The 17,001-nt window shown below is 44.9% G+C and overlaps 1 long non-coding RNA gene across 1 annotated transcript; it reads left to right on the forward strand.

Annotated features, from left to right (window-relative positions):
- The first annotated feature begins 245 nt into the window (after nucleotides 1-245).
- Nucleotides 246-6,618, forward strand: LOC144952745 (uncharacterized). The gene is made up of 2 exons (XR_013640679.1): nucleotides 246-531; nucleotides 5,797-6,618. It is a non-coding gene; the product is annotated as an uncharacterized LOC144952745 (long non-coding RNA).
- Nucleotides 6,619-17,001: the final 10,383 nt, after the last annotated feature.

The raw sequence follows: 17,001 nt of genomic DNA on the forward strand, positions 1-17,001 counted from the left end.
GCCGCCTCGTCCAATCACAGGCCTCGTATTATCCGGGTCGCTTCACATCCGACCAATGGGAACGCGCGTTGCATCGTAGACACGCCCCCCCCCCCCACCACCGCCCATGTCTATATAAGGAGCGACGTGAGTCACCTCGTCCAATCACAAACCTCTCATCTTCGCTGACCAATGAGAACGTCTCATTGTGGACACGCCCCCCCCCCACCACCACCGGCCCCGCCCACGCCCATATAAGGAGCGAGGTGGCGGTTGATTTGCCGCCATTGCTCCGCTAACGCTCGCCCTTGAAGCTTTCGTCCTGAGGGGAACAAAAAATTAACAAAAAAATTCTCCTCAAACCACCGGACGGGACCGACTTGTTGACGATTACGCCGTTGTTGTCGTCGTCGTTTGTTTGTTTAATAATAATAACAAAGAATCGCCGTCAAGATGTTCGCGTTGGTTGCGATGCGCTCCCTGGCGGGTCTCAGCCGCCCGCTGACGCGCTCCGTCTCGTCGCTGCCAGCGGAGCAAGCGATTGGTGGAGCGGTGAGTCACGTGGGGGGGGGGGGGTAACGTGGGTGGGGGGGGGGGTAACGTGGGGGGGGGGGGGGGCGGTAACGTGGGGGGGGGGGTAAAGGTGGGGGGGGGGTGAGGGGTAACGTGAGGGGGGGGGGGTAACGTGGGGGGGGTAACGTGAGGGGGGGTAACGTGAGGGGGGGTAACGTGAGGGGGGGGTAACGTGAGGGGGGGGTAACGTGAGGGGGGGGTCACGTGGGGGGGGTAACATGGGGGGGTAACGTGGGAGAGGGGGGGAAAGGGGGGGGGGGGTAACGTGGGGGGGGTAACGTGAGGGGGGGTAACGTGAGGGGGGGTAACGTAGAGGGGGGGTAACGTGAGGGGGGTAACGTGAGGGGGGGTAACATGGGGGGGTAACGTGGGAGAGGGGGGGGTAAAGGTGGGGGGGGGGTTAAGGTGGGGGGGGGGGTAACGTGAGGGGGGGGGGTAAAGGTGGGGGGGGTAAAGGTGGGGGGGGGGTAACGTGAGGGGGGGTAACGTGAGGGGGGGTAACGTGAGGGGGGGGGTAACGTGAGGGGGGGTAACGTGAGGGGGGGGTAACGTGAGGGGGGGGGTAACGTGAGGGGGGGGGTATAGTGGGGGGGGGGGTAACGTGGGAGAGGGGGGGTAAAGGTGGAGGGGGGTAACGTGAGGGGGGGTAACGTGGGGGGGGTAACGTGGGAGAGGGGGGTATAGTGGGGGGGGTAAAGGTGGGGGAGGGGGGGTAACGTGGGGGGGGGGTAACGTGAGGGGGGGGTAACGTGAGGGGGGTAATGTGGGGCGGGGAGTAACGTGAGGGGGGGGTAACGTGAGGGGGGGGTAACGTGGGGGGGGGGTAACGTGAGGGGGGGTAATGTGGGGCGGGGGGAGTAACGTGAGGGTCACGTGAGGGTCACGTGAGGGGGGTAACGGTGGGGTGTGGGTAACGTGAGGGGGGTAATGATGGGGGGGGGTAACGATGGGGGGAGAGGTGGGGTAACGAGGGGGTAACGATGTGGTAACGGGAGGGGGTGAGGTAACGGGTATAATGTGGGGTAACGGGGGTAATGATGGGTTAACGGAGGGGGGGGGGGTAACGATGGCGTTACAAGGGGGGTGTGAGCTAACGGGGGGGGTAACGATGTAACTGGAGGGGGGGTGAGGTAACGGGAGGGGAGAGAGGGGGGGTGTAACGTGAGGGGGGTAACGGAGATGGTGAAGAGGTCACTGAAGGTCACGAAGGTGAACTGGTGGTGAGGTGGGTGTGATGGTGAGTGGGTGATGGTGTGTGCGTGATGGTGTGTGGGTGATGGTGGGTGATGATGGTGGTGGTGAGTGGGTGATGGTGTGTGGGTGATGGTGGTGGTGAGTGGATGATGATGGTGGTGGTGAGTGGGTGATGGTGGTGGTGAGTGGGTGATGGTGTGGTGGTGGGTGGGTGGGTGGGGTGGTGATGGTGTGTAGGTGATGGTGGTGGTGAGTGGGTGATGGTGGTGGTGAGTGAGTGATTGGTGGTGGTGAGTGGGTGTGATGGTGGTGGTGGTGGTGAGTGAGTGATGGTGGTGGTGAGTGGGTGATGGTGGTGGTGAGTGGGTGGGTGGTGATGGTGTGTGGGTGATGATGGTGGGTGGTGAGTGGGTGATGGTGGTGGTGAGTGGATGATGGTGTGTGGGTGATGGTGGGTGGTGGTGGTGAGTGAGTGGTGGTGGTGGTGAGTGGGTGGGGGCGATGGTGGGTGATGGTGTGTGGGTGATGGTGGGTGGTGGTGGTGAGTGATGGTGGTGGTGAGTGGGTGGGTGGTGATGGTGTGTGGGTGATGGTGGTGGTGAGTGGGTGATGGTGGTGGTGAGTGGGTGATGGTGGTGGTGAGTGAGTGATGGTGGTGGTGAGTGGGTGTGATGGTGGTGGTGGTGAGTGAGTGAGTGATGGTGGTGGTGAGTGGGTGATGGTGGTGGTGAGTGGGTGATGGTGGTGGTGAGTGGGTGGGTGGTGATGGTGTGTGGGTGATGATGGTGGTGGTGAGTGGGTGATGGTGGTGGTGAGTGGATGATGGTGTGTGGGTGATGGTGGGTGGTGGTGGTGAGTGAGTGGTGGTGGTGGTGAGTGGGTGGGGGCGATGGTGGGTGATGGTGTGTGGGTGATGGTGGGTGGTGGTGGTGAGTGATGGTGGTGGTGAGTGGGTGGGGGTGATGGTGTGTGGGTGATGGTGGTGGTGAGTGGGTGATGGTGGTGGTGAGTGAGTGATGGTGGTGGTGAGTGGGTGTGATGGTGGTGGTGGTGAGTGAGTGAGTGATGGTGGTGGTGAGTGGGTGATGGTGGTGGTGAATGGGTGGGTGGTGATGGTGTGTGGGTGATGGTGGTGGTGGTGAGTGGGTGATGGTGGTGGTGGTGAGTGGGTGATGGTGTGTGGGTGATGGTGGGTGGTGGTGGTGAGTGATGGTGGTGGTGAGTGGGTGGGGGCGATGGTGTGTGGGTGATGGTGGTGGTGAGTGGGTGATGGTGGTGGTGAGTGGGTGATGGTGGTGGTGAGTGGGTGATGGTGGTGGTGAGTGGGGTGGGGGTGATGGTGTGTGGGTGATGGGGGGTGATGGTGTGTGGGTGATGGTGGTGGTGAGTGGGTGATGGTGGTGGTGAGTGGGTGGGGGTGATGGTGAGTGGGTGATGGTGGTGGTGAGTGGGTGATGGTGGTGGTGAGTGGGTGGTGGTGGCGAGTGGGTGGTCGTGTGTGGGTGATGGTGAGTGGGTGATGGTGTGTGGGTCATGGTGGTGGTGGTGGTGAGTGGGGTGATGGTGGTGTGTGGGTGATGATGGTGATGTGTGGGGGTGATGATGGTGGTGTGTGGGTGATGATGGTGGTGTGTGGGTGATGATGGTGGTGTGGTGTGTGGGGATGGTGATGGTGGTGTGTGGGGATGGTGATGGTGGTGTGTGGGTGATGATGGGTAGTGGTGTGTGGATGATGTTGGTGGCGAGTGGATGATGATGATGGCGGTGAGTGGATGATGGTGGGGGGTGATGATGGTGAGTGGTGGTGAGTTGCTAGGTTAATGCGCTGACTGTGGTGCCAGTGCGTGTCACACTGTCACTGTGCGTGTCACTGTGCGTGTCACTGTGCGTGTCACTGTGCGTGTCACTGTGCGTGTCACTGTGCGTGTCACTGTGCGTGTCACTGTGCGTGTCAGACTATATCACTGTATATCATCACACAGTTGGCACAGTAGGGGGTACAGCTGGTGCAATCTGTCAGTCATCTCAGTCAACCCTTGGCACCTGCTGGGTCTGTCCCGTTACCACCTCCTGCACCTAGCCTGGCACGGTGCGAAGCCGTTCAACATGCACAGAGACCCATAGACTCACCACACAGAGACCCATAGACTCACCACACAGAGACCCATAGACTCACCACACAGAGACCCATAGACTCACCACACAGAGACCCATAGACTCACCACATAGAGACCCATAGACTCACCACACAGAGACCCATAGACTCACCACACACAGACCCATAGACTCATCACACAGAGACCCATAGACTCACCACACACAGACCCATAGACTCATCACACAGAGACCCATAGACTCACCACACAGAGACCCACAGACTCATCACACAGAGACCCACAGACTCATCACACAGACCCATAGACTCACCACACAGAGACCCACAGACTCACCACACTGAGACCCACAGACTCACCACACTGAGACCCACATACTCACCACACAGAGACCCACAGACTCATCACACAGAGACCCATAGACTCACCACACACAGACCCATAGACTCATCACACAGAGACCCACAGACTCACCACACTGAGACCCACAGACTCATAACACAGAGACCCATAGACTCATCACACTAAGACCCATAGACTCATCACACAGAGACCCATAGACTCATCACACACAGACCCATAGACTCACCACACAGAGACCCATAGACTCATCACATAGAGACCCATAGACTCACCACACGGAGACCCACAGACTCATCACACAGAGACCCACAGACTCATCACACACCGACCCATAGACTCATCACACAGAGACCCATAGACTCACCACACACAGACCCATAGACTCATCACACAGAGACCCACAGACTCACCACACTGAGACCCATAGACTCATCACACAGAGACCCATAGACTCATCACACTAAGACCCACAGACTCGTCACACACCGACCCATAGATTCATCACACAGAGACCCATAGACTCACCACACAGAGACCCATAGACTCATCACATAGAGACGCATAGACTCATCACACTAAGACCCACAGACTCATCACACACAGACCCATAGACTCACCACACAGAGACCCATAGACTCACCACACAGAGACCCATAGACTCATCACATAGAGACGCATAGACTCATCACACTAAGACCCACAGACTCATCACACACAGACCCATAGACTCACCACACTGAGACCCATAGACTCATCACACAGAGACCCATAGACTCATCACACTAAGACCCACAGACTCGTCACACACCGACCCATAGATTCATCACACAGAGACCCATAGACTCACCACACAGAGACCCATAGACTCATCACATAGAGACCCATAGATTCATCACACTAAGACCCACAGACTCATCACACACAGACCCATAGACTCATCACACACAGACCCATAGACTCATCACACAGAGACCCATAGACTCACCACACACAGACCCATAGACTCATCACACACCGACCCATAGACTCATCACACACAGACCCATAGACTCATCACACAGAGACCCATAGACTCATCACACTAAGACCCACAGACTCATCACACACAGACCCATAGACTCATCACACAGGGACCCACAGACTCATCACACTAAGACCCACAGACTCATCACACACAGACCCATAGACTCACCACACAGAGACGCATAGACTCATCACATAGAGACCCATAGACTCACCACACAGAGACCCACAGACTCATCACACACAGACCCATAGACTCACCACGCAGAGACCCACAGACTCACCACACACAGAGTGAGAGTATGGGTGGGTGAGTGAGAGTGAGTGTGTGTGTGAGAGAGAGTGTGAGTGTGTGTGAGTGTGTGTGAGTGTGTGTGTGAGTGTGTGTGTGAGTGTGTGTGTGAGTGTGTGTGAGTGTGTGTGAGAGTGTGTGTGAGAGTGTGTTAGTGAGTGTAAGTGTGAGTGAGTGTAAGTGTGAGTGTGAGTTAGTGTGTGTACCGTCTAAAACAAATCCTGTCCCCCCTCCTCCCCTCCTCCGTGTGTTTCGCAGGGGACGCTGATTGGGCTGGGAGCGATGGCTGCCACTCTGCTGATCCCCAGCTGCTGGGTTCTGTGCCACATGGAGCAATACAAGCACCGGGGGTGAGGCGCTTCAACGACGACGGACGATGAGGAGGTGGAGGAGAGATGGAGACCTCCGGGGAGGCGAAGAGAAGATGGACAAATCCCCGACCAGCCACTCGCACGCTTGCATACAGGCTCAGCCACTCGCTCGGTCGCTCGCTCACTCGCTCGCTCGCTCAGCCACTCGCTCAGCCACTCGCTCAGCCACTCGCTCAGCCACTCGCTCAGCCACTCGCTCGCTCAGCCGCTCGCTCAGCCACTCGCTCAGCCACTCGCTCAGCCACTCATCCACACACTCAACCATCCACTCAACCACACGCTCAACCACACACTCAACCACTCATCCACACACTCTACCACACGCTCAACCACTCATCCACACACTCTACCACACGCTCAACCACTCATCCACACACTCAACCATCCACTCACACACTCGACCACACGCTCAACCACTCATCCACACTCAACCATCTACTCAACCACACGCTCAACCACTCATCCACACGCTCACCCACTCACTCACCCACACACTCACCCGCCCGCTCGCCCGCCCGCATGATAGCACTCACCCGACCGTGACCACCCGCTCACCACTCCTACTACACACACGCTCACCCCCACGCTCACCCGCACGCTCACCCGCACGCTCACCCGCATGCTCACCCGCACGCTCACCCACTTGGTGTTCATTGCACGTTGGTGTGCGATCTGAATAAATGAACGCTCTTTGTGAGTGTCCTCCCGACTCAGGAGAGTGGTCGTGAAGTTACTATGGGAGCCTTTAACATTGTAGTCTATGGGAGACTTTAACATTGAAGTCTATGGGAGCCTTTAACATTGTAGTCTATGGGAGACTTTAACATTGAAGTATAAGGGAGACTTTAACATTGAAGTCTATGGGAGACTTTAACATTGCAGTCTATGGGAGACTTTAACATTGAAGTCTATGGGAGCCTTTAACATTGAAGTCTATGGGAGACTTTAACATTGAAGTCTATGGGAGACTTTAACATTGAAGTATATGGGAGACTTTAACATTGAAGTCTATGGGAGACTTTAACATTGAAATCTATGGGAGACTTTAACATTGAAGTCTATGGGAGACTTTAACATTGAAGTCTATGGGAGACTTTAACATTGAAGTATAAGGGAGACTTTAACAATGAAGTCTATGGGAGACTTTAACATTGAAGTCTATGGGAGCCTTTAACATTGAAGTCTATGGGAGACTTTAACATTGAGGTCTATGGGAGCCTTTAACATTGAAGTCTATGGGAGACTTTAACATTGAAGTCTATGGGAGACTTTAACATTGAGGTCTATGGGAGACTTTAACATTGAAGTCTATGGGAGACTTTAACATTGAAGTCTATGGGAGACTTTAACATTGAAGTCTATGGGAGACTTTAACATTGAAGTCTATGGGAGACTTTAACATTGAAGTCTATGGGAGCCTTTAACATTGAAGTCTATGGGAGACTTTAACATTGAAGTCTATGGGAGACTTTAACATTGAAGTCTATGGGAGCCTTTAACATTGAAGTCTATGGGAGACTTTAACATTGAAGTCTATGGGAGACTTTAACATTGAAGTATATGGGAGACTTTAACATTGAAGTCTATGGGAGACTTTAACATTGAAATCTATGGGAGACTTTAACATTGAAGTCTATGGGAGACTTTAACATTGAAGTCTATGGGAGACTTTAACATTGAAGTCTATGGGAGACTTTAACATTGAAGTCTATGGGAGACTTTAACATTGAAGTCTATGGGAGACTTTAACATTGAAGTCTATGGGAGACTTTAACATTGAAGTCTATGGGAGACTTTAACATTGAAGTCTATGGGAGACTTTAACATTGAAGTCCATGGGAGCCTTTAACATTGAAGTCCATGGGAGACTTTAACATTGAAGTCCATGGGAGACTTTAACATTGAAGTCTATTGGAGACTTTAACATTGAAGTCTATGGGAGCCTTTAACATTGAAGTCTATGGGAGACTTTAACATTGAAGTCCATGGGAGACTTTAACATTGAAGTCTATTGGAGACTTTAACATTGAAGTCTATGGGAGACTTTAACATTGAAGTCCATGGGAGCCTTTAACATTGAAGTCCATGGGAGACTTTAACATTGAAGTCCATGGGAGACTTTAACATTGAAGTCTATGGGAGACTTTAACATTGAAGTCTATGGGAGCCTTTAACATTGGAGTCTATGGGAGACTTTAACATTGAAGTCTATGGGAGACTTTAACATTGAAGTCTATGGGAGACTTTAACATTGAAGTCTATGGGAGCCTTTAACATTGAAGTCTATGGGAGCCTTTAACATTGAAGTCTATGGGAGCCTTTAACATTGAAGTCTATGGGAGCCTTTAACATTGAAGTCTATGGGAGCCTTTAACATTGAAGTCTATGGGAGACTTTAACATTGGAGTCTATGGGAGACTTTAACATTGAAGTCTATGGGAGACTTTAACATTGAAGTCTATGGGAGCCTTTAACATTGGAGTCTATAGGAGACTTTAACATTGAAGTCTATGGGAGACTTTAACATTGAAGTCTATGGGAGACTTTAACATTGACGTCTATGGGAGACTTTAACATTGAAGTCTATGGGAGACTTTAACATTGAAGTCTATGGGATACTTTAACATTGAAGTCTATGGGAGCCTTTAACATTGAAGTCTATGGGAGACTTTAACATTGAAGTCTATGGGAGACTTTAACATTGAAGTCTATGGGAGACTTTAACATTGGAATCTATGGGAGACTTTAACATTGAAGTCTATGGGAGACTTTAACATTGAAGTCTATGGGAGACTTTAACATTGAAGTCTAGCGGAGACTTTAACATTGAAGTCTATGGGAGACTTTAACATTGAAGTCTATGGGAGACTTTAACATTGAAGTCTATGGGAGACTTTAACATTGAAGTCTATGGGAGCCTTTAACATTGAAGTCTATGGGAGCCTTTAACATTGAAGTCTATGGGAGACTTTAACATTGAAGTCTATGGGAGACTTTAACATTGAAGTCTATGGGAGACTTTAACATTGAAGTCTATGGGAGACTTTAACATTGAAGTCTATGGGAGACTTTAACATTGAAGTCTATGGGAGACTTTCACATTGAAGTCTATGGGAGCCTTTAACATTGAAGTCTATGGGAGACTTTAACATTGAAGTCTATGGGAGCCTTTAACATTGAAGTCTATGGGAGCCTTTAACATTGAAGTCTATGGGAGCCTTTAACATTGAAGTATATGGGAGCCTTTAACATTGAAGTATATGGGAGCCTTTAACATTGAAGTCTATGGGAGACTTTAACATTGAAGTCTATGGGAGCCTTTAACATTGAAGTCTATGGGAGACTTTAACATTGAAGTCTATGGGAGCCTTTAACATTGAAGTTTATGGGAGCCTTTAACATTGAAGTCTATGGGAGACTTTAACATTGAAGTCTATGGGAGCCTTTAACATTGAAGTTTATGGGAGCCTTTAACATTGAAGTCTATGGGAGACTTTAACATTGAAATCTATGGGAGCCTTTAACATTGAAGTTTATGGGAGCCTTTAACATTGAAGTCTATGGGAGACTTTAACATTGAAGTCTATGGGAGACTTTAACATTGAAGTCTATGGGAGACTTTAACATTGAAGTCTATGGGAGACTTTAACATTGAAGTCTATGGGAGCCTTTAACATTGAAGTCTATGGGAGACTTTAACATTGAAGTCTATGGGAGACTTTAACATTGAAGTCTATGGGAGACTTTAACATTGAAGTCTATGGGAGACTTTAACATTGAAGTCTATGGGAGCCTTTAACATTGAAGTCTATGGGAGACTTTAACATTGAAGTCTATGGGAGACTTTAACATTGAAGTCTATGGGAGACTTTAACATTGAAGTCTATGGGAGCCTTTAACATTGAAGTCTATGGGAGACTTTAACATTGAAGTCTATGGGAGACTTTAACATTGAAGTCTATGGGAGACTTTAACATTGAAGTCTATGGGAGACTTTAACATTGAAGTCTATGGGAGACTTTAACATTGAAGTCTATGGGAGACTTTAACATTGAAGTCTATGGGAGACTTTAACATTGAAGTCTATGGGAGACTTTAACATTGAAGTCTATGGGAGACTTTAACATTGAAATCTATGGGAGCCTTTAACATTGAAGTCTATGGGAGACTTTAACATTGAAGTCTATGGGAGCCTTTAACATTGAAGTCTATGGGAGACTTTAACATTGAAGTCTATGGGAGACTTTAACATTGAAGTCTATGGGAGACTTTAACATTGAAGTCTATGGGAGCCTTTAACATTGAAGTCTATGGGAGACTTTAACATTGAAGTCTATGGGAGACTTTAACATTGAAGTATATGGGAGCCTTTAACATTGAAGTCTATGGGAGACTTTAACATTGAAGTCTATGGGAGACTTTAACATTGAAGTCTATGGGAGACTTTAACATTGAAGTCTATTGGAGACTTTAACATTGAAGTATATGGGAGCCTTTAACATTGAAGTCTATGGGAGACTTTAACATTGAAGTCTATGGGAGACTTTAACATTGAAGTCTATGGGAGCCTTTAACATTGAAGTCTATGGGAGACTTTAACATTGAAGTCTATGGGAGACTTTAACATTGAAGTCTATGGGAGACTTTAACATTGAAGTCTATGGGAGACTTTAACATTGAAGTCTATGGGAGACTTTAACATTGAAGTCTATGGGAGACTTTAACATTGAAGTCTATGGGAGACTTTAACATTGAAGTCTATGGGAGCCTTTAACATTGAAGTCTATGGGAGACTTTAACATTGAAGTCTATGGGAGCCTTTAACATTGAAGTCTATGGGAGACTTTAACATTGAAGTCTATGGGAGACTTTAACATTGAAGTCTATGGGAGACTTTAACATTGAAGTCTATGGGAGACTTTAACATTGAAGTCTATGGGAGACTTTAACATTGAAGTCTATGGGAGACTTTAACATTGAAGTCTATGGGAGACTTTAACATTGAAGTCTATGGGAGACTTTAACATTGAAGTCTATGGGAGACTTTAACATTGAAATCTATGGGAGCCTTTAACATTGAAGTCTATGGGAGACTTTAACATTGAAGTCTATGGGAGCCTTTAACATTGAAGTCTATGGGAGACTTTAACATTGAAGTCTATGGGAGACTTTAACATTGAAGTCTATGGGAGACTTTAACATTGAAGTCTATGGGAGACTTTAACATTGAAGTCTATGGGAGACTTTAACATTGAAGTTTATGGGAGACTTTAACATTGAAGTCTATGGGAGACTTTAACATTGAAGTATATGGGAGACTTTAACATTGAAGTCTATGGGAGACTTTAACATTGAAGTCTATTGGAGACTTTAACATTGAAGTATATGGGAGACTTTAACATTGAAGTCTATGGGAGACTTTAACATTGAAGTCTATGGGAGACTTTAACATTGAAGTCTATGGGAGCCTTTAACATTGAAGTTTATGGGAGCCTTTAACATTGAAGTCTATGGGAGACTTTAACATTGAAATCTATGGGAGACTTTAACATTGAAGTTTATGGGAGCCTTTAACATTGAAGTTTATGGGAGCCTTTAACATTGAAGTCTATGGGAGACTTTAACATTGAAGTCTATGGGAGACTTTAACATTGAAGTTTATGGGAGCCTTTAACATTGAAGTCTATGGGAGACTTTAACATTGATAGACTTCAATGTTAAAGTCTCCCATAGACTTCAATGTTAAAGGCTCCCATAGACTTCAATGTTAAAGTCTATGGGAGCCTTTAACATTGAAGTTTATGGGAGCCTTTAACATTGAAGTCTATGGGAGACTTTAACATTGAAATCTATGGGAGCCTTTAACATTGAAGTTTATGGGAGCCTTTAACATTGAAGTCTATGGGAGACTTTAACATTGAAGTCTATGGGAGACTTTAACATTGAAGTCTATGGGAGACTTTAACATTGAAGTCTATGGGAGACTTTAACATTGAAGTCTATGGGAGACTTTAACATTGAAGTCTATGGGAGCCTTTAACATTGAAGTCTATGGGAGACTTTAACATTGAAGTCTATGGGAGACTTTAACATTGAAGTATATGGGAGACTTTAACATTGAAGTCTATGGGAGACTTTAACATTGAAGTCTATGGGAGACTTTAACATTGAAGTCTATTGGAGACTTTAACATTGAAGTATATGGGAGACTTTAACATTGAAGTCTATGGGAGACTTTAACATTGAAGTCTATGGGAGACTTTAACATTGAAGTCTATGGGAGCCTTTAACATTGAAGTTTATGGGAGCCTTTAACATTGAAGTCTATGGGAGACTTTAACATTGAAATCTATGGGAGCCTTTAACATTGAAGTTTATGGGAGCCTTTAACATTGAAGTCTATGGGAGACTTTAACATTGAAGTCTATGGGAGACTTTAACATTGAAGTTTATGGGAGCCTTTAACATTGAAGTCTATGGGAGACTTTAACATTGAAGTCTATGGGAGCCTTTAACATTGAAGTTTATGGGAGCCTTTAACATTGAAGTCTATGGGAGACTTTAACATTGAAATCTATGGGAGCCTTTAACATTGAAGTTTATGGGAGCCTTTAACATTGAAGTCTATGGGAGACTTTAACATTGAAGTCTATGGGAGACTTTAACATTGAAGTCTATGGGAGACTTTAACATTGAAGTCTATGGGAGACTTTAACATTGAAGTCTATGGGAGCCTTTAACATTGAAGTCTATGGGAGACTTTAACATTGAAGTCTATGGGAGACTTTAACATTGAAGTCTATGGGAGACTTTAACATTGAAGTCTATGGGAGACTTTAACATTGAAGTATATGGGAGCCTTTAACATTGAAGTCTATGGGAGACTTTAACATTGAAGTCTATTGGAGACTTTAACATTGAAGTCTATGGGAGACTTTAACATTGAAGTCTATGGGAGCCTTTAACATTGAAGTCTATGGGAGACTTTAACATTGAAGTCTATGGGAGACTTTAACATTGAAGTCTATGGGAGACTTTAACATTGAAGTCTATGGGAGACTTTAACATTGAAGTCTATGGGAGACTTTAACATTGAAGTCTATGGGAGACTTTAACATTGAAGTCTATGGGAGACTTTAACATTGAAGTCTATGGGAGACTTTAACATTGAAGTCTATGGGAGACTTTAACATTGAAATCTATGGGAGCCTTTAACATTGAAGTCTATGGGAGACTTTAACATTGAAGTCTATGGGAGCCTTTAACATTGAAGTCTATGGAGACTTTAACATTGAAGTCTATGGGAGACTTTAACATTGAAGTCTATGGGAGACTTTAACATTGAAGTCTATGGGAGCCTTTAACATTGAAGTCTATGGGAGACTTTAACATTGAAGTCTATGGGAGACTTTAACATTGAAGTATATGGGAGCCTTTAACATTGAAGTCTATGGGAGACTTTAACATTGAAGTCTATGGGAGACTTTAACATTGAAGTCTATGGGAGACTTTAACATTGAAGTCTATTGGAGACTTTAACATTGAAGTATATGGGAGCCTTTAACATTGAAGTCTATGGGAGACTTTAACATTGAAGTCTATGGGAGACTTTAACATTGAAGTCTATGGGAGCCTTTAACATTGAAGTCTATGGGAGACTTTAACATTGAAGTCTATGGGAGACTTTAACATTGAAGTCTATGGGAGACTTTAACATTGAAGTCTATGGGAGACTTTAACATTGAAGTCTATGGGAGACTTTAACATTGAAGTCTATGGGAGACTTTAACATTGAAGTCTATGGGAGACTTTAACATTGAAGTCTATGGGAGCCTTTAACATTGAAGTCTATGGGAGACTTTAACATTGAAGTCTATGGGAGCCTTTAACATTGAAGTCTATGGGAGACTTTAACATTGAAGTCTATGGGAGACTTTAACATTGAAGTCTATGGGAGACTTTAACATTGAAGTCTATGGGAGACTTTAACATTGAAGTCTATGGGAGACTTTAACATTGAAGTCTATGGGAGACTTTAACATTGAAGTCTATGGGAGACTTTAACATTGAAGTCTATGGGAGCCTTTAACATTGAAGTCTATGGGAGCCTTTAACATTGAAGTCTATGGGAGCCTTTAACATTGAAGTCTATGGGAGCCTTTAACATTGAAGTCTATGGGAGCCTTTAACATTGAAGTCTATGGGAGACTTTAACATTGAAGTCTATGGGAGCCTTTAGCATTGAAGTCTATGGGAGACTTTAACATTGAAGTCTATGGGAGCCTTTAACATTGAAGTTTATGGGAGCCTTTAACATTGAAGTCTATGGGAGACTTTAACATTGAAGTCTATGGGAGCCTTTAACATTGAAGTTTATGGGAGCCTTTAACATTGAAGTCTATGGGAGACTTTAACATTGAAATCTATGGGAGCCTTTAACATTGAAGTTTATGGGAGCCTTTAACATTGAAGTCTATGGGAGACTTTAACATTGAAGTCTATGGGAGACTTTAACATTGAAGTCTATGGGAGACTTTAACATTGAAGTCTATGGGAGACTTTAACATTGAAGTCTATGGGAGACTTTAACATTGAAGTATATGGGAGCCTTTAACATTGAAGTCTATGGGAGACTTTAACATTGAAGTCTATGGGAGACTTTAACATTGAAGTCTATGGGAGACTTTAACATTGAAGTCTATGGGAGCCTTTAACATTGAAGTCTATGGGAGACTTTAACATTGAAGTCTATGGGAGACTTTAACATTGAAGTCTATGGGAGACTTTAACATTGAAGTCTATGGGAGACTTTAACATTGAAGTCTATGGGAGACTTTAACATTGAAGTCTATGGGAGACTTTAACATTGAAGTCTATGGGAGCCTTTAACATTGAAGTCTATGGGAGACTTTAACATTGAAGTCTATGGGAGACTTTAACATTGAAGTCTATGGGAGACTTTAACATTGAAGTCTATGGGAGCCTTTAACATTGAAGTCTATGGGAGACTTTAACATTGAAGTCTATGGGAGACTTTAACATTGAAGTCTATGGGAGACTTTAACATTGAAGTCTATGGGAGACTTTAACATTGAAGTCTATGGGAGACTTTAACATTGAAGTCTATGGGAGACTTTAACATTGAAGTCTATGGGAGACTTTAACATTGAAGTCTATGGGAGACTTTAACATTGAAATCTATGGGAGCCTTTAACATTGAAGTCTATGGGAGACTTTAACATTGAAGTCTATGGGAGCCTTTAACATTGAAGTCTATGGGAGACTTTAACATTGAAGTCTATGGGAGACTTTAACATTGAAGTCTATGGGAGACTTTAACATTGAAGTCTATGGGAGCCTTTAACATTGAAGTCTATGGGAGACTTTAACATTGAAGTCTATGGGAGACTTTAACATTGAAGTATATGGGAGCCTTTAACATTGAAGTCTATGGGAGACTTTAACATTGAAGTCTATGGGAGACTTTAACATTGAAGTCTATTGGAGACTTTAACATTGAAGTATATGGGAGCCTTTAACATTGAAGTATATGGGAGCCTTTAACATTGAAGTCTATGGGAGACTTTAACATTGAAGTCTATGGGAGACTTTAACATTGAAGTCTATGGGAGCCTTTAACATTGAAGTCTATGGGAGACTTTAACATTGAAGTCTATGGGAGACTTTAACATTGAAGTCTATGGGAGACTTTAACATTGAAGTCTATGGGAGACTTTAACATTGAAGTCTATGGGAGACTTTAACATTGAAGTCTATGGGAGACTTTAACATTGAAGTCTATGGGAGACTTTAACATTGAAGTCTATGGGAGCCTTTAACATTGAAGTCTATGGGAGACTTTAACATTGAAGTCTATGGGAGCCTTTAACATTGAAGTCTATGGGAGACTTTAACATTGAAGTCTATGGGAGACTTTAACATTGAAGTCTATGGGAGACTTTAACATTGAAGTCTATGGGAGACTTTAACATTGAAGTCTATGGGAGACTTTAACATTGAAGTCTATGGGAGACTTTAACATTGAAGTCTATGGGAGACTTTAACATTGAAGTCTATGGGAGACTTTAACATTGAAGTCTATGGGAGACTTTAACATTGAAATCTATGGGAGCCTTTAACATTGAAGTCTATGGGAGACTTTAACATTGAAGTCTATGGGAGCCTTTAACATTGAAGTCTATGGGAGACTTTAACATTGAAGTCTATGGGAGACTTTAACATTGAAGTCTATGGGAGACTTTAACATTGAAGTCTATGGGAGCCTTTAACATTGAAGTCTATGGGAGACTTTAACATTGAAGTCTATGGGAGACTTTAACATTGAAGTATATGGGAGACTTTAACATTGAAGTCTATGGGAGACTTTAACATTGAAGTCTATGGGAGACTTTAACATTGAAGTCTATTGGAGACTTTAACATTGAAGTATATGGGAGACTTTAACATTGAAGTCTATGGGAGACTTTAACATTGAAGTCTATGGGAGACTTTAACATTGAAGTCTATGGGAGCCTTTAACATTGAAGTTTATGGGAGCCTTTAACATTGAAGTCTATGGGAGACTTTAACATTGAAATCTATGGGAGCCTTTAACATTGAAGTTTATGGGAGCCTTTAACATTGAAGTCTATGGGAGACTTTAACATTGAAGTCTATGGGAGACTTTAACATTGAAGTTTATGGGAGCCTTTAACATTGAAGTCTATGGGAGACTTTAACATTGAAGTCTATGGGAGCCTTTAACATTGAAGTTTATGGGAGCCTTTAACATTGAAGTCTATGGGAGACTTTAACATTGAAATCTATGGGAGCCTTTAACATTGAAGTTTATGGGAGCCTTTAACATTGAAGTCTATGGGAGACTTTAACATTGAAGTCTATGGGAGACTTTAACATTGAAGTCTATGGGAGACTTTAACATTGAAGTCTATGGGAGACTTTAACATTGAAGTCTATGGGAGACTTTAACATTGAAGTCTATGGGAGCCTTTAACATTGAAGTCTATGGGAGACTTTAACATTGAAGTCTATGGGAGACTTTAACATTGAAGTATATGGGAGACTTTAACAT

This window comes from Lampetra fluviatilis, chromosome 69 (assembly GCF_964198595.1).
Source record: "Lampetra fluviatilis chromosome 69, kcLamFluv1.1, whole genome shotgun sequence".
In the NCBI taxonomy this organism is placed as follows: Eukaryota; Metazoa; Chordata; class Hyperoartia; order Petromyzontiformes; family Petromyzontidae; genus Lampetra; species Lampetra fluviatilis.